Source organism: Triturus cristatus, chromosome 3_1, assembly GCF_964204655.1.
Source record: "Triturus cristatus chromosome 3_1, aTriCri1.1, whole genome shotgun sequence".
Classification (NCBI taxonomy): Eukaryota; Metazoa; Chordata; class Amphibia; order Caudata; family Salamandridae; genus Triturus; species Triturus cristatus.
The window spans coordinates 357,119,237-357,143,531 of NC_140583.1; the positions used below are offsets into that span (position 1 = coordinate 357,119,237).

General features: G+C 44.1%; 1 protein-coding gene and 1 long non-coding RNA gene across 3 annotated transcripts in view; one reads left to right on the forward strand and one right to left on the reverse strand.

Moving 5' to 3' along the window:
- LOC146860264 (uncharacterized) overlaps positions 1 to 10,993 on the reverse strand; it is a 39,882-nt gene extending 28,889 nt beyond the window's left edge. Inside the window, exons 1-2 of the long non-coding RNA XR_014978810.1 lie at positions 10,945 to 10,993; positions 10,094 to 10,160 (exon numbers count right to left, since the gene is read on the reverse strand). This is a non-coding gene — a long non-coding RNA (uncharacterized LOC146860264). The remainder of the gene's footprint in view (positions 1 to 10,093; positions 10,161 to 10,944) is intronic.
- The window catches only part of LOC146860263 (uncharacterized), a 200,205-nt gene that overhangs the window by 84,321 nt on the left and 91,589 nt on the right, over positions 1 to 24,295 (forward strand). The window lies entirely within an intron of this gene.

A 24,295-nucleotide genomic window follows, 5' to 3' on the forward strand; every position in this document is an offset into this window, starting at 1 on the left:
AAGTGCAGGATGAGTAGTGTACTCGTGTGACTGCAGGTTGAGGTATAGTGTGAGCAGGACAAGTGCATTTTGAGAGCAGAGTGATCACTGTGAGTGCAAGGTGAGCGGGTGAATGGTGCAAGTGCATGGTGATCAGTGTGAGTGCATTGTGATCGCTGTGAGTGCAGGGTGAGCGGGTGAATGGTGCAAGTGCATGGTGATCAGTGTGAGTGCATTGTGATCACTGAGTGCAAGGTGAGCGGGTGAATGGTGCAAGTGCATGGTGATCAGTGTGAGTGCATTGTGATCACTGTGAGTGCAAGGTGAGCGGGTGAATGGTGCAAGTGCATGGTGATCAGTGTGAGTGCATTGTGATCACTGTGAGTGCAAGGTGAGCGGGTGAATGGTGCAAGTGCATGGTGATCAGTGTGAGTGCATTGTGATCACTGTGAGTGCAAGGTGAGTGGGTGAATGGTGCAAGTGCATGGTGATCAGTGTGAGTGCATTGTGATCGCTGTGAGTGCAAGGTGAGCGTGACAATGAAGGGCGAGAATGAGGAATGAGTTGTCTGAATGCAGGGTGCATTCCCAGACCCATGAAGTAACTCAGCATGTTATTGACGGGGGCGTAGACTTTAATATCTAAGTTAAACTATTGCGGCATTAATCGGGGATCGAGGGTGAAGGAAATAAATAATGTGCTGATCCTGCAACAAACTTCCAGTCCTATCTATGGTTAGGGTTGCCAGCAGATTATTTTGGTGGCCCAGTCGGTACAAAAAAAAGCAGTCACCTAAAGCGGTATTTTCAGCGCTTATCTGTGCATACTTCCCAGGACCGGCTTTAGTGCTGGTGGTGCCCTGTGCGACAATGTTTGTTGGTGCCCCCCACAATGACCACCCCCACCACAGATTCTCTCACTAGCACCCTTTAACAGTGACCAAGTCTCCATAACCCCACACTCTCAGATGCATTGAATTAGTTATATAGTGCCACTCATACCAGTGTAGGGTGTCCGAGCACTTTGCATCACACACACATTACACAGAGACAATCAATCATAAGTGTGTAAATCAGTGTATAGGAAATGTTACATAAGCCAAAGGACTAAAAGTATAGGAGTCACATGTCATCCATACTGGTAGGCAGTATAGTTCAAGAGTGCTTGGTGTGGAGAAGCACAAACGCAGAGTCGAAAAAGAAACAGCATAGTTGGGAGTTTCCTTTAATAATAAGAATTGATTTCTAGCCAAATTAACCCTTTTTGCAACATTAATCAATGGTCTAATAATGTATTCTTTGTAGTGTGCATGCTGTTCTAGGATGAAAGTTAATAGCTCACTATTCTCTATTAGGACTTTAAGTTATAAATTGCAAGTAACAAAAGGATGTCTCTTTTGAAAGCAGTAACCTGCTGATCTCTTCACATCATACGCACTCTGTAATCTACTTGGTACACGTTCTTTGCAGCAGGCATATTAACCCTCTGCACTAACATCACCTAAGTCAAAACCTCAACTATACAACATTCTGATCTCTCTCCAGGAAGATAATTAATCACACAAGTTATCTTGACATTTATGTGAGGCCTGGTAATTGGGGGGGAAAGAAACGCTGCAGCAGGTACTATAAAAGCATAATAAACTTTCACTCACGGCGCCCCCAGGAAGCCAACTTTGTATTCCGTTCCATGAAATGCATTCTCACACTACGGCAGTGAATGTAAAATCCAAATGTAAGGAATAGGCACAGTGGGGACCCAGGGGGTACTGGAACCAGCAAAAAAACCTAAGCCTCTGTAAGCAGTTTACAAAGGCATGTTAAATGGTCTTTAAAGACCTGTGAAAAAAAATGGGGTGCCGGAGATAGGAATCCAGACACTGCCCACCTGAGCCCCCAGCAGCTCAAGTTTCACTGCAGCAGCTGAGACACAGTACGGGGGAAGTGTGGGGGGGGGGGGGGGGGGCTGAAGCCCTTGGGCCTGAGCAGAAGTGTGACTGGGAAGGCGCGACCCCCTTTGCATCACTCCACGGCCCCCCTGGGGGTCGCGCCCCACAGTTTGAAGACCCCTGCCTTAGAGCCACCCCAGGAGATCAAAAGTTGGTAAATGCCTTCTGCAAGGAATATAGTAAGGCTCGGCTAGCAAGGATTAGGGACTTGCAGGAGCACACATAGGAGGACCTGTCAAAAGCAGCCGATAGAAAAACAAGCATTTACAATGCAATGGTCTCGGCATTGGTAAAGTTAGAGCTATTGGCATTGCTCATGACAATGCCGTTTCTTTACATGTTTTAAAAACAAAAACATAAACAAAAAGAATGTCATGAGCAATGCCAATAGCTCTAACTTTACCAATGCCGAGACCATTGCATTGTAAATGCTTGTTTTCCAATGTGAGTAGCTGTGGATTTTAGGCCCTAGCTCAGCCGGCACCTGAGGAAACCTGCACATTTATTTATTTTTAAATTACACAAGTAAGGGAGCTTGACTTGTGTGGCTCTCACTAGTTAATTTTACCCAGAAGCACTTGCAAACATCAAACTTTGGTAAGAAACACATTTTCCTAACATTTCTGTGAAGGAAAGTTCTGCTATCTGCGGAGAGCCGCAAAGTTCCTACCACCCTGACCCACATAACCCATTGTGCTTTTATCCTACTCTTTAACCTTGCACTTCCTTGTGATTGGACTAGATACAGGACTGTGATTAAACTAAGGCCTGCATTTGCTGTCTTGCATGAGCCTGCGGATATTAATATGTGCATACTATTTTTACATATAGAAGCTTTCAGTCGGCTGTCTTAATTCACTTGTTTATTTCTTGTCATTTACATTTTCTTCCGTCCACTACAGCATACACCATTGGACAATGGGTCAGCTCTCTTCAGCCATTGGCTAACTTCACTAAGAGTAACAGCATTCTTTTCTTTGACAAGGAGCACATCCACACACAAAGGAGTTTCTTTGAGTGCCAAGTACAGCCACAGCAATGTGTTTCAGATCAAAGAGATATCATTTCACCATACACCATTCTGCAAAAAGGCCTAAAAGGAAGATCTTAATAAATCATCCAGTCTGATCTACTCTAATTACACTTCCAGGAGGAGATTTCAGCACCAACAGTTGTAGTAATGAGGACTGAACATAAATCCCAAAAGGGCTTTCCCAAAGAGAGACAACATAGCCATCCCTGTTAATTAACATTAAAGCTTCCTTTCAAGTTCTGGAGCCAGGCGGATATCGCACTGTAAATTTGTAAAACCTATATTTTGGCTTGCACACAAAGGCCACCGTGGCACTGCTGTAACCAAAATACTGTTTGTCAGATTCTTCTGGCTCCCTGTTCTTGTCGAGCTATGCGAGACAATGCTAAATACCGGCCAGATATGACAGAGCTTAGGAAAAGGCACTTTGCCACAACCAGACCAGATGTCCCATTTATCCTCCAACATCTGGAGTGAGGTGACCATCAATTTGTTGGGATCTCATCAGTATAGAACAGTTGCTTGTCGTCATAGAATAGCGTTCTGATTTTCCTGAAATCATGACAATTGCCAACACATCAGCAGAAGATGTAATATCTCCTATCAACAAGATATTTTCTAACTTTGAAATAACAGACATTTCACAATCGGCCAATAGTGCCCCTTTCTGTTTCAAAGACTTCAGAAACTTTGCTGATCACCATGGTTTTAAATAGCGTAATATTATTCATTTATGGCCACAAATTAATGACATCATGGAGCTTTTGATGAGAACTATAAAAAGAAGCTCTTCAGATTGACAAGACCACAAACTTGTCTGTTTCTGAGGACCTGTGTTAGACTCTCCATGAGTATTGAAACATGCCTACACCACTGCAGGTGCATCTCTGGCTGAAATCACGTTTGGCAGGAAACTCCAAAGATACCAAACATTTCAGGTGAAGAAAGCTATCCACTACATGAAAGTGTGTCGCATTCAAAAAGCAGAAGGAGAAACAATATCCAATGAAGAGAAGGGTTCGGCCATCCATGCTACTTGCAAAATCTATAGCCACCCCTTAAGGATGAGCCCAGTCTTGACCCATAACCCTCCCTAATTTCAGATATCAAAGGTTACGGGATGAATGCATGAACAGAGAAAAGCTATAATCTCCAATTCCTCATATTTTGAACGCTAAAAGGCGACCCCAAGGATATGTCATGAACGAGGCATTGGATAATGATATGGATCTTCAGTTAGAATATTTACTACCATGGTGGTGTGGAAGATTCTATTTAGAGATCTACTAGCTCTCCCTCCATTACAGCTCAAGACACCACTGACCCTGCTGTTTTATCTCCTTATCTTTCTCCTTTCCCTCCCATTTTAAATAGTTGTTGCAGAAACATTTGAGCCTCCAGAGAAACTCCTCAAAGTCATGGATATGCCTCATGTTAATATTTAAGTTGTGAGTGGATGTGATGCCTTATTATACCCTCGAGATGCCTGCTTGCGCATCTCAGCAGATGCACAGGTAGGAAGAGAAAAGAAGGCCAATGGAAGGTGAACGCAAAAGAAGAAATAACCATTCCCTCCCAACACTACACATTAAAATTAAGCCAGATTTATATCTCTTCTGTTATGTATGGTTCTCATAGAGAGCCCATAACGTTTATTTCAGTTTTTGAATTTCATACCCCCTCCTAAGACATAGCAACTGTTGATAACAAAACTGGTTACCCACTGTTGTGATGTCATCAACGCTTACCAGGTCAGGTGAGAGAGCTCTCCGAGAGCCTGTTGGTGCAGCCACTGCTTGTCTAGTTTGACTGAAAGCACAAAGCACAGCTCTATGAGAAGGCAGGGAAGGTGGTGGGGTTTGGTCAAGGATGGCAGATAAGCCATTTTTGTAAGCCTTTGGGATAGGTATACATAACAGAGGCCATATTATGGTTGGCTCCCCATTACCCCTCTGCGTAGCAGTTGAAAGTAGGGGCAGATAATCTTGGGGCTCCCCCATTACTCCTCTGCGTAGCAGTTGAAAGTAGGGGCAGATGATCTTGGGGGCCATATATAGCATAAATGTATAAATGGGTAAAAAGTGGATTACAGATTGGTGAAAAACATCCATGTAATTCACTGTTACCCATCAATAATTATACATGTTTTTATCTGATGATTATCAGAAGAGCTGCTGCTACTAAGATGATAAGGAGACTCTCGTTGCCTTTACTCAAACACCAACACCACAGCTCCCCAGGGTGAAAGGGCGGTGCCACGGAGCACCCCGCCCCGCCCCTGCCAGGGTGGGCGGATCATAACATCTGGGGCAAAGGGCCCTCCTGCCGCGGTCTCATTTTCAGCCAGCCCCGGGATTGAGACAGCAGGGACCTGTGCTTGAGCCCATGAGAAACGCTCCAAACCCAAAACTACAACTCCCAGAGTGCACCTGTCCGTTTACAAAGCGGCCAACCGCCTCTGCCGCGGGACAAACCACGGCAGCATCGGGTGAGACTCGGTCAAAGTGAGTGACACTGCGGGGGGGCTGCAGCTGCCCCCGGTGGAATCTACCCCTCCCCAGCCCTCCAACATCCCCAGCCCACGGAGGCCCCCGGGGCCGAAGGCACCGGCGCCCCCTCCCTCGCCCCCGCTCAAGCACTCACCAGGCCCCCGAGGGCCCCGCCCGCAGCATGCTGCCCCTGTGCGGCCGGTACAAGGGCGCCGCCGGCTGTCAAAGCTGCACTTCCGGGATCGCGAGCGGGTCCGGCTGGAAACAGGGACCGGGGGGTGGGTTCCGGGGCCATAGACAGAGAGGACGGACAGCTGAGAGCAAACACAGAAGAAGGACTAGAGTACGTCAGACCCGGCGCACGGGTCCAACGGCAAACACCCGCCTCGGGAAGCTTCCGGATGCAGAGGGCATAGACAGAGAAGGACTGACGGACCAGTATCAGACATCAGGGCAGCGGTGCGTCGGGCGCGCGGGTCCGGCTGGAAACAAGGTTTCTGCTGGAGAGTTCCGGGAAACATCAGGGCATATCTAGTTTTTTTTTAAAGAGCTTTAAAGTATTTATAAGCATAGGTACAGTATGTAACAATGGGTGTAAAACAAAAAGCATTAGATAAGCAAACTGATTATACAATTTGGCGGAATAACATAAATTGTACCTAAAGACAAGGAGATCAGGTGAGGGAGCAACGCCGGGACACCACCGCCTTTCTCCGAGGCAGAGAAGAACTGCCTCGGAGAAACGCAGCCTCAGTTTCGGATTCGGGGGCGTGTTTCTTTTTCTCTCCTCTTGCCATTGGCTGGAGGAGAGAAAAACACGCCCTGCGAAAAGCAGCGAAAAAACACGCCCCCCGATCCGAAAAGGACGGGGCTTCAACCGAGTGACTGGACCTCTTCTCCAGTGGCTGGCCAGCATTTAAGAGGCCAGCCAATGGAGAACAGGAGAGAAGAGGGGCGGGTGCAAGCCCCTCTTCTCAAAGTCACTCAAAGTCATTAAATCTCGCGAGCGAGACTGCGCAAGCGCAGCCTTCGCTAGCCGAGACCTAAAAACAAGGGATTTTTGGAGAGGACTCTGACCCTACCCTAGATTCTCATGTGGGAGAGGGTGGATGGGTGGCTCACTTTGAGCACATTTTTGGAACAGTCGACACCTTCCCTGACCCCTTTTATAACTCATCAAAAGTATCCCCTAAGGAGTACCTGGTATTTGATATTGAAGAGATGAGATTGGGCCTGGCTCATTGTGCCTCCTTTAAAGGCTCCAGGACCGGATGGGGTCCCATTAGACTGTTTTTAGCCTATCAAGAGATTTGGATACATTGTCTAACAAATATCTTTAATACTATAATCAAAGTGGGCCTCCAGCCTCCTGGAATACATCTATAATAATTCCCATATTTTAAAAGGGGGATAGGTCAAACCCGCAAAATTATAGACCCAGCTCACTCTCAGACAGTACAGCAAAATTGATGAGATGGCTCCTACTGAACAGATTGGAGGGTTGGGCCACAGAGAATAACGCTTTGATTCCAGTGCAATATGGTTTTCAGAAAGGCAAGGGGACAATAGACCAGTGTCTCAATTTAAGCTTAACCATAGCAAAATATACAGTGGTAAGATCTGAGAAAATCTATATGGCTTTTATGGACCTGTCGTCCGTGTTTGATTGTGTTTTCCACTCCAAACCATGGGCCATCATGGAAGAAATGGACATTGACCCCCCGATAATTGTTTTTATCCATTATAAATGTAAGCCCAAGCCTCCGCTTGCGTCCGTCATGGTAGGGATGGGAAATGTACAAGGCCATTTAAAATAAAAATAGGGGTAAGACAAGAATGTGTCTTTGCCCCTCTCCTATTATCAATATACACCAATGAGGTGCAGGCAGCTGTGATGGGAGTAACAAAAGATGTACTTACCTTTAACACAGCATGCCTTCCAATACTGCTTTATGCAGATGACGCTGTGTTAATTGCAAGAACTGGGGTGGGGCTGCAGAAGCTAATAGAGGCCTATTCAAAATTTATGACTAGCCTGGATTTTTGTGTAAACTAAGCGAAACCCTTGGTGCTGGTGGCAGGTACCCGGCCAAAACAACTCCCCATGTTTCACATAGAGCGGCACAAACTGATAGTCGTAGACTCCTTTACATACTTGGCCGCTGTATTTGATAGAAAATATACCAGGTCGAACAAGGTGGGTACTAGGACCCTAGCCATGGGGAAAACCATTAGGGCCATCTTTAGCGTCATTAAGAAGCTAGGCTCCAAGAGGATCGAGGTAATAAAAAAGGTGTTTGCCGCAAAATCTGTCACAGTAGCATCTTGCAGAGCAGGAGTGTGGGGGATGGCGGCAATTGATCAATTCCAAAGAATCGAAGATGTTTTTTTAGGAGACTGTTAGCCCTCCCAGGTAACTGTGGTAATTATAAATGTCACGCTGAGCTAGAGGCCCCGTACATTTCAGATGTAGTGAGACTTTCTGCCATTATGCTGTGACACACGATCTGGAAGAGAGACATGGTCAGTGTTACTCAAAATATTGTTAAGGACTGCCAGCCTGGCCCTTGACAATGTACATAAGGTCGCCTGGTTGCAATATGTGAAAACAGCGCTGGGGATCCTGGGGCTGGAAGATCTATTTTCTAACTCTCCAAGTTGTAGGACCACGCCTAAAGAAAGAATCAAACAAATATTCCTGGAGAAGTCTGTAAATTATAGAGTAGAAGCTAGTCGCACAAAAAATTCTGTAATGTTATACCTCACTTGTCCCCTCCGCACCCAGGTGGATGAGTCCTATTTGATATTTGTGACAAATCCCCAACACCGTTTTATACAAACTAGATTTCGCATGAATTATATCCCGTTAATGATGGGTTTTTCCAAGAATACTTTCACATTAAACGATCTTCCAGTATGTCCCTGTGACAAAAGGTTTGTACAGTCCAATCTCCACATATCATTCTTTTGTGGGTTTTATACCTCATCCAGGACAAGGTTCATTCTCCCCCCTTCTGCAAAAATTAACTTTTAAACAATGCCAAACTGCACTTTATTTTATAAAACAATGATCTACTCCTTTTATCTGCTACAGCACGGCATCCTTATTATGGTCCACATGGTCTAGTAGGAGGGCTTTGACAGAATGGAATAAGGGAGGTTAAAAGGGAGATGATGGACTTTCAGTCCTAGGGCATATTGGGCCAGATGTAGCTAAAGTCAGTTTTGCGAGTCCTTAATAGCGATTTTTACCGAATCACTATTAAGGACTCGCAAAATGGACTGTATGTAGGAATCGCAAAAATAATTGCTATTCCTTAATATTCCTTAATTGCGAATCGCAAATTGAGATTCGCAATCAAGGAATACCTTCCCATTCATTCCTATGGGCCAAGAGGCTCATAGGAATTAATGGGATTTGCGCACACAATTTGCGAGTAACCAAGAGGTACTCGCAAATTGCATGCGCAATTTCAAGGGTGCAAGGGTTCCAAAAGGACACCCTGTTGCAATCCTGAAATGTGCATGTGTGCACATGTGGCGCACATACATGCCTAAAGGCATGTATTTGTGCCACATGGCACTTTGAAAAAAGGAAAAAAGTGCTTTTTTAAAGGAAATCGCAAAATACCACCAACTTGAAGTTGGTGGTAATTTGCAATTCCTTAAGGAAAAATCGCAATATGCGATGCCTACTAGCATAGCATTTAGAGAATCGCAAATTGCGATTCTCTAAATGCTCACGGACAATAAGGAATTACAATTTTTGCACTTCCTTATTTTGCAAGAGGGTATTTGCCTATCAGATATATCAACAAGGAAACAGTTCCTCTCTTGAGTCTGAGGTGATATGGATCACTAACTGCCTGCAATTTCGTAGTCACGAGGGGGAGATCTGTATTTCAGATCTTAATGCCCTCACACACCTGTTAGGGAGTCATCATTGGGCGCTCCTCGTCGGACCGGCGCTGCAATGTCCAATGGGCCTGTTGGCATCTTTAGCAGAGATCTTCTGATCAGATAACGCCGTTTGTGAAGGATGTGTGTGAGTGAAGCAAGTCAATGGCTCCTTATTGGTGTAGAAAAAGTGATTAAAATAGGCCCTGGCCCTGTTGATTCTTTTATTGGAGTGTCAGGGCTGGGACTAAATAAAACTAGTGGGGCTACTGCAATGAGTCAAGGTAGCCTATGGTTGACTGGGGTCAACATGTTTCGTGCCTTAGGTGCTCCGAGATAGAGCGGCACTTCTTCAGGATCGGAGGAAGATCTATATGTGTAGTGACCTCTGTCGGTCAGTAAAGGGATGGGATCTACCCCAAATGTACAAAAGACCCTAAATCAGGGTTCTTGTAGAGTGGCTCCACCTGGAGAAATGGAGACAAGAAAGGGGAGGGCAAGGGGAAACAAGGAAAATAATCCCATCAGCAACTGGTAGGGGTAAAACCTGTACAAAGTTACAGGAGTCGACTAGGTGCCCCTTTTGGATGCGAGGTCTCTAGTACGATTAATACAAATGGGATAAAACAAAGTTAAGTGGAACAAATGAACTAGCGTGGGAAATGGAGGTAAAACAATCTACTGGGACCTATGAGGAAAAACCTTATCGTAATCTCTGATCAAAGATGAGCCAGAAACAGGTCTTACCTCTAAGGAGTAGGATCGGAGGCCTCATAGATGAGGGCAAGATGACTCGACCACTGGAACGGGCCCACTGAATGAAAGGGAGTAAAGGAAAATACAAGTACAAACACTGACTACATACTAGAAAGACAGCTCAAGAGCAGTGAGGGGGAGGGTGGTTCCATGCAACGAAGTGTGAGACCGCCAAGGTGAGGTGGCGTGTTGGGTCGTAATCACGAACCGCGAGTTGACAGGATCAGGTCGAGTCCATAATAGGGACCAGGATAGGGTGGTGGTCCGAGCGTGCCCGTCTGATATCCCGGGAACCGGTGTGTCTCAGAGGGATAGTGCCTAATTCACAGGAGTGAGATCAGGAAATTAGGTGGGGTGAGGGGTGTCAATGTACTCCTTGGAGTAGGGTCTATATACGGAACAGCGGAGATCAAACACTGATTAAAGGCTGATTAAAAGGGGCGTGGACCGCGCCTTCAGCTAAGCTCAACACATAGTAGAGCGTCATAGGTGGGGCAAGTGTAGGTCAAAAGGAGTGCATACTAACGTCATGCATTACGTCAATCCTGCGGTAAAAGTGGAGGAAAAAGGGTTAAAAAGTCGATAGTGGTAACGGAGTCACTGTGTACCGGCATGGTGTACCAGGGGGTCGGAGTGCGATCATTGGTGACGTGCATGATCAGAGCGTGTGAGAGGCACGTCTCTGCGGGCTACGGGTGTGTTTGTCACCTGGGGAACATATACAGGACAAAAACTATGGTAGCGATAGACTTTCGCTCTATACAAAACGTACAAGTTAATAGCCCACATGCATTTACAAAGTTGTGCTCGCAGGGAGAGAAGGCGCGTAGCGTTCGACTTACCCTAGTCTGGGTGCGGACTCGCCTTTGTTGCCACGAGTCTTGTCCTCACCTGAATATTACCGAAAATGTGTTCCGGCCGGGTACTTAAACATGGGAGGAGTGTTGAAATCACGCGGGATCATCCATGGGGGCGCCATCTTGTCCCGGCACAGCGTGCCTGACTCAGTAAAGAAAGACTCCGTGAATGGTCTGAATGGTGATCAGAGGGGGTTATATGATGGCACTTAACAGTACTTTATGAGATGTATAGTGTTGATCTCTGGGATATATATAAATATAGATGAAGAATACCTATATAGGCAAAAGGATATAAAGGAATAGTAGACAATGTCTGCCATTGCTATATGATGCGCTATATGATGGAGACAAGAAGGTCACAATCTCAAGCAGTGTTGAAAACCGGTAGGTCATGAGTAAATGATGGCAATGCCAAACAGATAAGAGGGTAAATGAAATGGAGGGTACACGAGAAGGTGTCTACATGAGTAGTGAAGACAGGGAAGTTCTCACCTACTTTTGAGTCTCAGTAGTATAGTGAAAGTGGGACTGGGATGATTAAAAGGTGTCTCAATATGTGTCATGATTACGTAGCGAGGGCTGAGAGAATCTCAGGTGCATCCTCTGTGATGTTGATGTTAGGTTATTGCTGCCCACGGGTTATCATCGTTCAAACCCCTCTCTTGAGTGGAAAGGCGAAAAATCCACCTCTGTTCAGTTTCAAAAAGTTTTTGGCTGTACCAGATGGGATTACTTTGAGCACTGTCCAGTGCAGTTCATTGGGTCCATGTCGAAGAGAGATATAGTGAGTGCTCATTTTGGTGGTTGATCTACCGCACCGTATATTGCTGCGATGTTCCATGATTCTTGTTTTTACGGGGCGTGTGGTCATGCCAATGTATCTCAAGTTGCAAGGGCAAGTGATAAGATACACACAGTTTTTTGAATTACAGTTTGTATGGCTCTTTTGGGTCCAGACTTTCCCTGCTTCTAGGGTGAGTTCTTTAGTTGCCTTAGTAAGGTTACATACTCCACAGTCACCACAGGGGTAGTGTTCTCGTACTGGTGTAGCACCCCACAGGGTTCCCTGTGAGGTCAGCTTAGTAGTTTTTGGTCGGGTATGTACCAGAATGTTGCGTAGATTGTTAGTGCGTTTGTTGGCGAACCTTTGTTTTGGTAAAGTCAGTTTGCCCGTGGTGAGGATTTTCCAGTTTTTGCTAATGATCCTCTGTACTTTATTTGATTCTGATGTGTAAGTGGTCACACATGTTAAAGGCTCTTTTACTCGATCTTTTAACCCCTTCAGCGCGGCGCGGATTACCACGCCGTGCTGAAGAGTCTATTGAGCGGGTGGGGCCGTGACGGAGCAGTTCCGTCATGCGCACAGCGCAACCGACGCGCATGAGGGAACCGCTCCGTCATGCGCATTGAAGGGGTTAATGATGCTGTCTGGGTAACAGCGTGCTCTAAGATTGTTGCTTAGGACGTTGGCTTCTTTTTTGTAGTCCGAGGATGTCCCACAGTTTCTGCGGAGGCGCAGGAACTGACCAAAGGGCAAGTTGTCCCGCAGGGCTTTCGGATGATGACTTCCATACAGGAGTAGACTGTTGCGGTCCGTCGGTTTTTTGTAGGTATGGGTGGATAGGATGCCACTTTGCAGAGTTATGGTGAGGTCAAGGAAGTGAATTGCAGTAGGGGAGATGGATCGGGTGAACTTGCCTATCTACATTGCTCACAGCCAAATTGCCAAATTGCGATCGCAAACGCTGAAATTCTGTGAATTTCAGCGTTTGCGATCGCAATTTGGCTTCCTATATCTGGCCCATTGTTCTGTATGTATTGTGGGGTCGCTTTTTACCCTTTGTTTTAGCACCACTTTTTTTATACACAATTTCTTATCACATTATGAGGCTTGTTACATGATATGTATATTTATTTCGTTTTAATATCTGATTCCAAGATAGGTGCGACAGATTGGACTTTTGAAGCAAACTGGGATTGATCAATACCAAGACTGAGGATACATTGCACTTTATATTATCGTGATGATTAAAGATCAAGGGTACAACGCACTTTATATTCTTGGGGCCACCGTTATCCAAGGTAAAATGCACTTTATACTCTTGTGGTGATTGCTTTGCTTTTTACCTTTGGATCATATTGATCAATTTTTAATGTGGTCATATGTGGCATTTTTTATTTTAAGCAAACACCAGGAGACGATGGACGGAGCACTGAAACCTTTCAGACACTCACCCCCAGTCACAGATCAAGGTTGAGTCCATCATCATTCTTTAGCTCCCTTCGCCACTCCAGTTAAGACACAGCTATATGCAAATCAGTCTTGGCCCTGTGCCTCATGGAAATAGTCCAGCCAAACTGCCAAGCCATGTCTTACCTGGACCGGAAACAAGCATCCTGAGACCGGTGTGGGGTAACACACCTCTTAAGCGAGGCTAGCTTGAATCCAGTGGCAAACTGAGCAAGGGGCCTCGGCATACCCTGTCAACTTAGGACGAACAAAGCAAACACAAGGAGACGATGAACAGAGCGCTGAAACTTTTCAGACACTCACACCCAGTCACAGACCTAGGTCCCAGGATGCTTGTTTCCGGTTCAGGGAAGACCTGGCTTGGCAATTCGGGCTGGACTGTTCCCATGAAGCACAGGGTCAAGACTGATTTGCATATAACTGGGTCTGAACTGAGGTGGCAAAGTGAGCTAAATAATGATGATGGATTTAACCCAGATCTGTGACTGGGGGTGAGTGTCTGAAAAGTTTCAACACTCTGCCCATCATCTCTTTGTGTTTTATTTTTTATGTTAAGCGCATATATATATTTTATCATATATGTATTTTTTTATATTTATGTACTTTATATGTACTGGAAGCAATGCGAAATAAAGATTGATTGATGTACATAATCCACTGAAGTACTCACACCCAAACAACCACTCACACATCCATTTACACACCCAGACATCCACTCACAAACCCACTCACAGATCCATACAGCCACTCACACACCCATGCAACCACTCACACACACATACAACTACTCACACACCCAGAAAATAACTCACAATCCTACTCACAGACAGCTGCGGTGCGTCCATTAGGGCGCTGGGGCGTTGCCCCACCAGCTGCCCGCACCCGCAGCTTCCTCGGCGTCTCTGAACTTAAGTAAACCTCAGTTTACTTAAGTTCAGAGACGCCTAGGGAGAACTGACAATGCATGTCAGTCAGCATGAAATCGGACCGCCCACCCCCAGAGTATGAAGGGGGAGGGCGGTCCGGCGTCATGTTGACTGACAGGCATTTTCAGGGGCAGGCAGCAGCACAACAAGTGCGCATGAGTGGGGAAGGTTGGTGATTTTTTCTGCCGTGCCTAGTCATGCGCACTGGTTTCTGCTAAGGCTGGCGCATGCCCATTAGGAGAGCGAGGGTTGAGCAAAGGCTCAAACCTCGATCTCCTAATGGGCAGGCGGGCAGAGAGTAACTGTGCCCCCAGTCAATCCTGATGCTGCTGGGGCTGAGAGGGGTTGCCACTCACTTGCCAGCACTGCAGCAGTGATGCGGCTGTCAAAGCGCCAACGGACGGACCCGAGGCGGCGCTGACCAGGTAAGATGATTTTTATTTTATTTAACCCCCCGCGCAACACCCCCCAACACCCCTCCACCACAACACCCCCCCCCCGCGCGAGCCGCAACTGGATATGTTAAGGTTAATTCAGTAGTATTGGAAAACCTCCATATCTACGCTTACGTTTTTGCATTTATTTACCCCATCCCCAATCACATTGTTTTCCCATTTTTTTAATAATATTTGAAGTCCTCTGCTTTGTCCCTGAGGCCCTTGAATCACAGCCCTGACTGACATCCATTAGGAATGACTGCTGTCGTGAAACCAGTAGGGTCAATGTAACAGCACTTTGTTACCTTTTGCAAGTACCGTGCTGAGTGGCAGGAACTCTCTCTCTCTCCTTCCACACATCAGCATAAAACAGAGAGCATCCTGTGGGCTCGTGCAAGCAAAACGCACTAATCCCACCGTGTAACGAAAATACAAGAATCCCCAACGTGTAATAACGTGGACCTCTCTGCTTGTAACTGTTATTCAGATTCAGTCACGTGTAAACAATTAAACTCGATAATACAAACACGAGAATATCCGTGTTGTCAATGACGTGCGCTTTTGGGAGAGTATACAGATTGTTTTGTTTGATTTTACACTGCAGCAGGGTTTTATTTGAGGCTCAAAATGTATGCCAGGCTTATTGGCTTTCTTTGCCAGTGCTTGTTTTGCTTGTGTGCTTGACGCAAATGTGTTTTGAAGGAGCTCTGCAGGTCAAACACACAATTGTTGCTAGGATATGTATACATAAAGAAGGGAGAGGCAATGCTATAATGACCAAAGAGTTAATCTCTTTCATTCATCACAGACGATGACAGAATAAATGATTTCTGTAGCCGGAAATGTTCTTAGTCTTTTTTTATTTCAGTTTTGTATGTATAGCAGCAAAACAGCCAACGCGTTTCACCCTTTCAGGCTTCTTCAGGGCAACTATAATGTTTCGCAGAGTCTTCGGCTCGGAGTTTCCCGATACTCATTGTAGACACTTTCAAATTTTAGGATATACACTTTTATAATTTCGTATCAGAGTTACTGTAGGTACATATTCTGGTCCATGTTCCTATTTCCAATTCAGCGGTTCCTACTACCACACTAATAAGTGAATGCGCTCAATCGCCCAATCTTTCAAAATCAAAAAGTTGTCCTTCTATGTGTTTGAGTCCACACCCATGGTAAGTCCAAAGACGTCGAGTAATAGACAGTAATGGCGGCGCTCAATCGCTACCCCTATTCAGCGTGGAGACTCTTCTTCCATACACAGGTCCGGCGTATCGGGAAACTCCGAGCGGAAGACTCTGCGAAATATTATATTTGCCCTGAAGAAGCCTGAAAGGGTGTAACACGTTGGCTGTTTTGCTGCTATACATACAAAACTGAAATAAAAAAAGACTAAGAACATTTCCGGCTACAGAAATCATTTATTCTGTCATCGTCTGTGATGAATGAAAGAGATTAACTCTTTGGTCATTATAGCATTGCCTCTCCCTTCTTTCTGTATATCTGTTTTATATTTGAAACCAAATTGGTGGCTGGTTTCGGGAGGTGGACATTTGTTGGACCACTACTGGTTGAAATAACTAATATGTATTAGATGTTGTACAAGAACAAAAGTAATTGGTGCAGCATCTTATACCCTGCCACTGTTCTCACTGTGTATGTTGCTAGGATATCCCTGTGGTGTAATGTCTGCGGTGCAAAAAGAAGGGTGATTTCTGCCAGCTTCAGGTTCAAATCCCGACATGGCCGTGTCACCCTTTCACCATTATGACGACGTTGTACTTCTTGTACCACGTGTTTTTCAAGACTGCAATTCCTTCAGGTCTGTGTTTCTTATTTTTGATTACCCTCTTCTGTACTTGCACAATTTTTCTGTATCTTCTGAACCTATGTGTCTGAATGTTGATTTGTGTAATTCTCCTTACACAAGCCTGCGTGTGTCAGTGGTATGACAGTGGTGTGTGTCAGTGCGTCTGTCTCAACGCCTCTGCGAGTCAACAAATGTGCTGGGCCTGTCGGTGTGTGTGTATTCATTTGTATCTGGTTTTGTGTGTTTTATTAAAGTGTTTCATGACATATATTAATCATACACGCTACATATAACAAATGAAAGATTCTGTCTTGGTATTTTTATGGTTTGTCTTGACATATGCTCGTGCAAGGTGCGTGTTGTGCAGTTACCACGTGCGTTACTGTCATTAGTGTACCAGGTGCAGCTGCCTAGGGCTGTGAGGGGCCGGCTTAACCCCAAATTATGACTGTCTTTTCATCCTAAAAGGGGTTTTCCATTTCTTTTCCTTGAATTTACTGCCCACGGAAGCCTTTCCTCAGTTTGCATGTCTTCATTTCAGCACGAGTACCTTTGTTCTTGTATGTATGTATGTCTGTGATCGGCTCTGTGGACTGTGGACACCAACCTGTTGGTCCGTGTTTGCTGTTTGGTTGCATACTTGTGTAAAATAACTTCGATAGATGTTCCGCGGTTTACCGTCTAACTCGCCACATGAACTAAGTCACCTCTAAGCGCTTTAGTCGCAGTTGTAAATTCGGCAGCCCAGAGAGACAAAAACGTTCTACTAGGGGGGGGGAGGGGGGGGTTACACCGTCACCCCTCTCGAGCAATGAGTACGATGTCATGTACACTTTGAAAGTCTCTGCCTTATTATATGCCCGGAATTTTTCATGTTTTAAGCTGCCGGGACGGAATGTCATAGAACGCGTTAAAATAAAACTAAATGTAGTATTTTTATTTTGCAAAACAATGATTTGGCTAATCTAAGCATTATCTATGTGTTGCTCTTCTGAAAATACATTACAGTTAACACGGTAGCCGGCTTTCATTTTAGGCGACAGGTTTTTTTTAATTGAAATATGCTGAAGCACTTAGCTGTGAACTTCCGATGGACAAATAAACACCGTGGTAATTCATCAGACCCAAATTTGTCTCGCTGACTGTCACAAATGATGTGTTGACATTGTGGATGGATTTTGCGCGGACCTCCTCCTCCGGCCCTTCGCTAATATTTATAGTGTGCTGGGCAGCGCTACGGCTCGATATGGGTGCCTCCAAGCGCTCAATTGGGGTTTTCTGTTTTGTGAGCCATTTTAAGGTGACAGAGTGTTGTAGTCCTTCTTTTATTACAGTTAGTTTAGGGCAAGTTTGGTTGCACTACACTAGCAACCTAGCTGTTACCGGTGACGTTCATAGAATCCCCATATGGTATTTAACTGACGTCACCAAATGCCTCGCATTCCTTCGCCAGCTGACCGTGCGTCTGCACACACTTCACTACTGCCGCTGTGGGCCTTGTTATTGGAAACTTAAATAAATATAATATAATTACTATTGTGTTCTTGTAAGTTATATTTAAATATATATATAGTGTATTCTACTACAATTTGGCGACGAGGATGGGATAAACATAATGGCAGACTCAGGTTCTCCTATCACCATTATTTCAGATACTAAATATGAAAACAACTGGCCACATGTAGGATTATTAGTTTCGGATGTAAACCCAAAAGCTTACTGTGATTATGACATTAACATGTTAGGTTATTTTCAAGATAATTTAAATGTTAAAGGAAGGTCAATTTTGACAAAAATTTATGTTGCAGAACGTGGCAAAAATATTGTTGGGTGGAAAGACCTAGCAAGGTTAGGTATTATGTTGAAACCTGGTGCAGATGATCCAATTGTTCTTAGTGATGTTTTGGTTGCGTCTGTCCAGTATTCTTGTGTCCCTTCTTCATCTCACAACAGTTTAGATGCTGTTCTGTGCAAATATAAATCGGTGTTTGAAGACCGCATTGGATGTGTTAAAGGGTACGAGCATTCTATCAAGTTAAAGAAGAATGCGATACCTATCAAACACAAGGTAAGAGCTGTTCCCTTATCCATTAGAAAGGATTTACAAAAATTACTTGATAGGTTAGTCAAAGAGGAAGTGATAGAACCAACGGATTCCTCTGAGTGGGTTTCCGCTGTTGTTATCATTAAGAAAAAGAATGGCGATTTACGCTTATGTGCCGACTTGAGGTCACTTAACAAAAATATTTTGGTAGATTGCCATCCGTTACCGAAAATTCAGGAAATATTGGCATCCACATCTGGATCCACATATTTTTCATTAATTGATCTCAAATCGGCCTATCATCAGGTGAAGCTTGCTGATGACTCTAAAGATTACACTACATTTGTTGCCCCTTTGGGAGCATTCAGATTTATTAGACTTCCTTTTGGTTTAGCGTCATCTGCAAGTGTTTTCCAGAAACTTATGGAAAGTATTCTCAAAGGGAGTTGAAAAGTTTCAAGATGATGTTTTGATTCATGCCGCTACTGTGGAAGAGCATAACAGCATTCTCGACACAGTTCTGCACAAGTTTGAAGAGAGAGGTATGACTGTCTCTAAAGAAAAATGTAAATTTTTTCAAAAAGAAATTGAATATTTAGGCCATTTTATCAGAGGTAAGGGTATTAGACCAAAATTGGATCTTGTGAAAGCCATTTCTGAGGCACCTAGACCTGAAGATAAAGATGCTCTACGGTCCTTCTTGGGCCTCAGTGAATATTATTCACGTTTCATAGAAAGTTATGCGGAGAAAGTAGAACCTTTACGTAGCCTTCTTCGTAAAGGAGAAAAATTTGTTTGGTCAAGCAACCAAGATTCAGCGTTTTCAGCAATCAAACATGCTATTGTTAATGCACCAACTCTACATCCTTATGATTCGGAAGGTAAAAATATAATAACTGTTGATGCTAGCTCAATAGGCATTGGTGCAATTTTTACTCAAAGAATTAGGAATGCTGTTCACACTGTAGCTTTCATTTCTAGGCGATTGCTTGATTCAGAGCTTCATTACAGCACTATTGAAAGAGAAACTCTAGCCTGTGTTTGGGCAGTAGAAAAACTGAAAATGTATCTTTGGGGCAAAGAGTTTGAATTGGTCACTGACCACAAACCTTTAACCTATATGTTTGATGGTTATGGCAGGGGTAATGGTAAGGCCTCTGCCAGACTGGTTAGACTTATTGCAAGATTACAAGAATACAACTTTACCATTAAACACATACCAGGCAAGGAAAATATCCGTGCAGATTTTTTATCCAGGTTACCTCTAGAATCTTCAGAACCACAAGTGGAAGAAGACACTGAATGTGTAGTGGCTTCTGTAGATATTCTGTTGAACTCTGAACAGTCTTGCACTGAGACGGAATGGTTAGAGCTCAGCAGCAGAGATTATGTTTTAAAAAAAGTTATGGAATTTGTTAAAGGAAACTGGCCACCTATGAGAAATTTGACTTCAGAGTTTAAAACTTATTGTCAAGTGGAAAATGAACTAAGCATTGTAAATAATTTACTTTTTCGTGGTGATTTGTTGATTCCTCCTACAAAATTGAGGAAAAGGTTAATAGATATAGCACATAGGAGCCATCCTGGCTCAACACTAACTAAGAAAATGTTGAAAATGTATTATTGGTGGCCAGGAATGGATGCAGATGTGGATTTATTGATTGATAATTGTGTAGTTTGCTTGAAATCGGATAAGCACTGGAAGACAAGAGTAAATGAAATGCAATTTGTTTCCATTCCCAACACATCTTGGAGCAAAATAGCAATTGATTTTGCAGGTCCTTTTAATCTTTTAGAACCTGACTGCAGATTCATGATAGTGGTTACCGACTACTACAGCAAGTGGATTTATGTTGAATTTGTTACAGTGATAGACACTAATGCGGTAATCGCATTTCTTGAAAAATGTTTTGCTGTTGAAGGATTACCTTGTATTTTGGTGTCTGACAATGGCAAACAATTTATCTCAGAAAAGATGTTGTCATTTTTACAGCACTATGGTGTTGAACAGGAAAAGACTCCTTTTTATTCACCAAAATCCAATGGGCAAGTAGAAAGAGTCAATAGATTCTTGAAAGAAGGCATTCAACTTGCCATTGCATCCAAATTTCCAGTGAAAGAATTCATTCAAGAGAAGGTGAATGCGTACAACAACACAACTAATTCAGTTACTGGATTTTCCCCGTTTTTTCTTATGAGAGGCAGAAAAGGTAAAACATTGCTGACACCTATGTTTATTGAACTTAGGAAAAATCCTACAAGCTTTAAAGAAGTCAATGATGGACTTATAAAAGTCAAAGAAAGAATCCAAGAGCATCAAATCAAATCTAAAGCTTACCATGATAAAATACATAGAGCTATCAACAAAAGCTTTGCAAAAGGAGATTGGGTTTTTCTACAAAAACCATCCCAAGTACAAAAAGGAGAATCCAAATTCACAGCTCCGTCTGAAGTTATTGAAGTAACTCATAGTTCGGTTCTATTGGACAAATTTGGATGGAGAAGCAAGAGTGATGTTGTTAAACTCAAACCTGGTCAAAGAGAACTCATTGAAGAGTCTTTCAAAAATAACGTAGAATCAGAGAATGATTATCTATGGTTACCTTCAGAGTCTTGTATTGATAATCATAAGGTGATGACAAATACAACATGTGTAAATAATTCTTCTGATGCAAACGAGTTGGATAGTAGTTGTCCCTCCTTATCTGTTCACTGTTCACCTGAAAAACATCAGGAATCTGAGTGTGGAGTAGGTAGGCAAAGTCCTCAGATTACAGATGAAGTTACTTCAGAACTTAATGTGCCATCAGATGTTGCAACTTTTAATCAAAATGTATTTGAAGGTACATGTACCACCTCTGGTAGAATGTCATGCATTCCCAACAAGTATAAGGACTATGTTTTGTTTTAACTTATTCATTTTTCTTTGTTATTGGCAAAGGAAGATGTTGTAGTCCTTCTTTTATTACAGTTAGTTTAGGGCAAGTTTGGTTGCACTACACTAGCAACCTAGCTGTTACCGGTGACGTTCATAGAATCCCCATATGGTATTTAACTGACGTCACCAAATGCCTCGCATTCCTTCGCCAGCTGACCGTGCGTCTGCACACACTTCACTACTGCCGCTGTGGGCCTTGTTATTGGAAACTTAAATAAATATAATATAATTACTATTGTGTTCTTGTAAGTTATATTTAAATATATATATAGTGTATTCTACTACACAGAGATTCGAAATTTCGATTTCTCCAACCTCGATTTTTCCTAATAATAGTCGGAACAGTTACCACAGCACACTCCAAAACCGAATTGACTCTGTCCACGCGATTAATAATGGGCGAGCTCTAATTCGTTTTATCAACCTTGCAATGATGAAAGGTGGACTCATAAAGTCCTTCCCAACGAAGTACTGAGCACGCATATTGTCACACTCGTGCCCTGTGATATGATGTTGCCCTGCCCACTGATTAATCATTGACTACGCCGGAAAGGGGCAGGGTGGCAGGGACTGGGCAACTGCGCTCCCTTGATCCTCAATAGATAGAAATATATCATCTGTTTTTGTCATTCAAACCTCCCTCGAGTCCCCACCCACTCTTCACCGCAGTTGTATGCCTTCCCTGTCCCCTTTGACACCCTACCACCACGTCTCCATTAGCGCTGCTTCAGTCCGCATTAACAGGCCCATGGCCAGTGAGAACAGAAGCCCTTCTGACTGGTGGATCATGAAACTTCTGTATAGGTCACGCGTGGCCGGTGACCTCTGCCTCCTCACCTGACCAGGCGCCTGGGTTGAATAATCTGGGATCAAATGCAGACCGTCTCTGCCTAGGGCAGGTGCTTAGCTGATCTCAGCGCCTCGCAGCAGTCACTTTTTGCTCTCAGCTAGTGTTATTCTGTGTAAACAAACATTCTGGGAAAACAGATCAAGCGCCTGTGTGGGTTGTAACCCAGCTGCTTTGACCACCACAATGTATGGAAAATTCAGCTTTCAGCGCACTTCTATAGCTCCTCTCTTATTTCATATCAGGGCCGGGACTGGGACTGGGAACCAAAACCTGGCAAAGTGCTCGGCCGCCCCCCCCCCCCTTCCTCCCCCCGCAGGGTGTTGGGGGTGCCACCGATTTTGCAGTTATGCTGCAAAAACGGCCCTGTAACAAAAACGGCCCCCAGGGGCCCAAAACCGGCCCCCACCCGTGCGGCGCACCGGGGGATTGCCCGGTGCCCGCTACGGCCAGTCCGACCTTGTTACATATGTTTACTTGATCTTGCATTCCCCATGAGTTAACTATTTTATAATGTGGTTGTTTATCTGTATTTTGTTTCTGTGCATACTGTGAGGCTTGAGCCATGCCAGGTGTTTATGAGGGGCTTTCATTGAGCATGCAGGCGCTAAGGCTAAAGCCAAACAAAGTGCCTGTCAGTGGGTTGGCCTCTCTCTCTGCAGAGCATATTTGTGTATTCCATTTGCAACTGAAATTCTGTGGAAATGTGTGTTAAGGGGGTACACTGATGACAAAATATTTGCAAGGCAAAAGTAAGAGAAATTAAAGTGCTTATATTTGAGGGAGTGCAGTGCATGTTGGGGGCGATGAAGTGACAGATTGAGGAAGGGCATTCAGGGAAAAGTGAAAAGAGGATGCTGAAGAGGAAAGAGAGGGGGGTTGAAGATGTGCAGATGGACGAGATATGCAGAGAAAAAGAGGATACATATCTATCATAAAGCACACATACTTGAAGGCCAAAAATCCTTCCACAGGCCTCAATGCTATTTAATTAACAGACTCAGGGGAAATTTATTTATGACCTTTGTAGACCTCAGCTCGGCCTTCGACTGCTTGAATCATGATATTTTGTGGGCTACCTTAGCAGATCTTGGTATTGATTTTAATATTCTTAATTTTTTGAAAGAGCTATATAGAGGAGCAGGGGCTAAAGTCCGCCATGGAAAACTGGGAGAATGCACGCCCAAATTCCCAATTGAGAAAGGTGGCCACCAGGGATGTATCCTGGCTCCTTTTCTTTTTAATATATATATAAATGGGGTGGCAGACCATTTATTAAAAACAGAGGTGGACTACCCCCAAATAGATGGTGAACATGTCCCTATCTTTCTGTATGCCGATGACGCGGTCATTATGGCCCGAACACAAACCGGCCTCCAGAAGGCCTTAACCAGCTTCTAGGCATACATGGGAGATAGGGGCCTTAGGATTAATATTGGAAAGACCTTCACTATGTGCTCCTCGAACAAGGTAAATATTACCTGTAATATTCACTTAGAAAAATCAAAGATAGGCTTAATCGATACCTTTTCCTATTTAGGAATTGTTTTTAACAAGAGGGGGTAACTGGAGATCAGCGATCACGACTAGGAATTTAGCGTTTTCACGGGCTATTGGCGCTCTGAAGCAATAAGCAAATAAGCTAGGGGGTATGATGACATATATAAGGCGAAATGTGTATCGACGGCTGTGTACGGAGCTGGTACATGGGGGGTTGCAGATTGCCATGAAATTCAAATAAAGGAAAATGGTTTTCTCTGCTACCTGCTCGCTGTTCCCCGCTCCACCTCTTCCTATGTTTGTCACAAAGAACTAGCCTTGTCTTTTATCTCGGATCTAATTAAAATCAGTCCTATCTTGTTGTGGCATAAGATCTGGACTACAGCAGAAACTGCTCTTAATAGGGCAATTATTGGAGGAGGAGCTTCGCGCGCATCCAATATGGTCGCGTGAACACAGGGCTCCCCGGACCCTTGCCGCTCCTTGCAACTTATCCTGACATTATCCTGGATTGGTGGACAGATTCTGGAAGATGGACCTTGGCTGAATCCATAACTCCTTTCAGAACGTAAATCGGATCTGG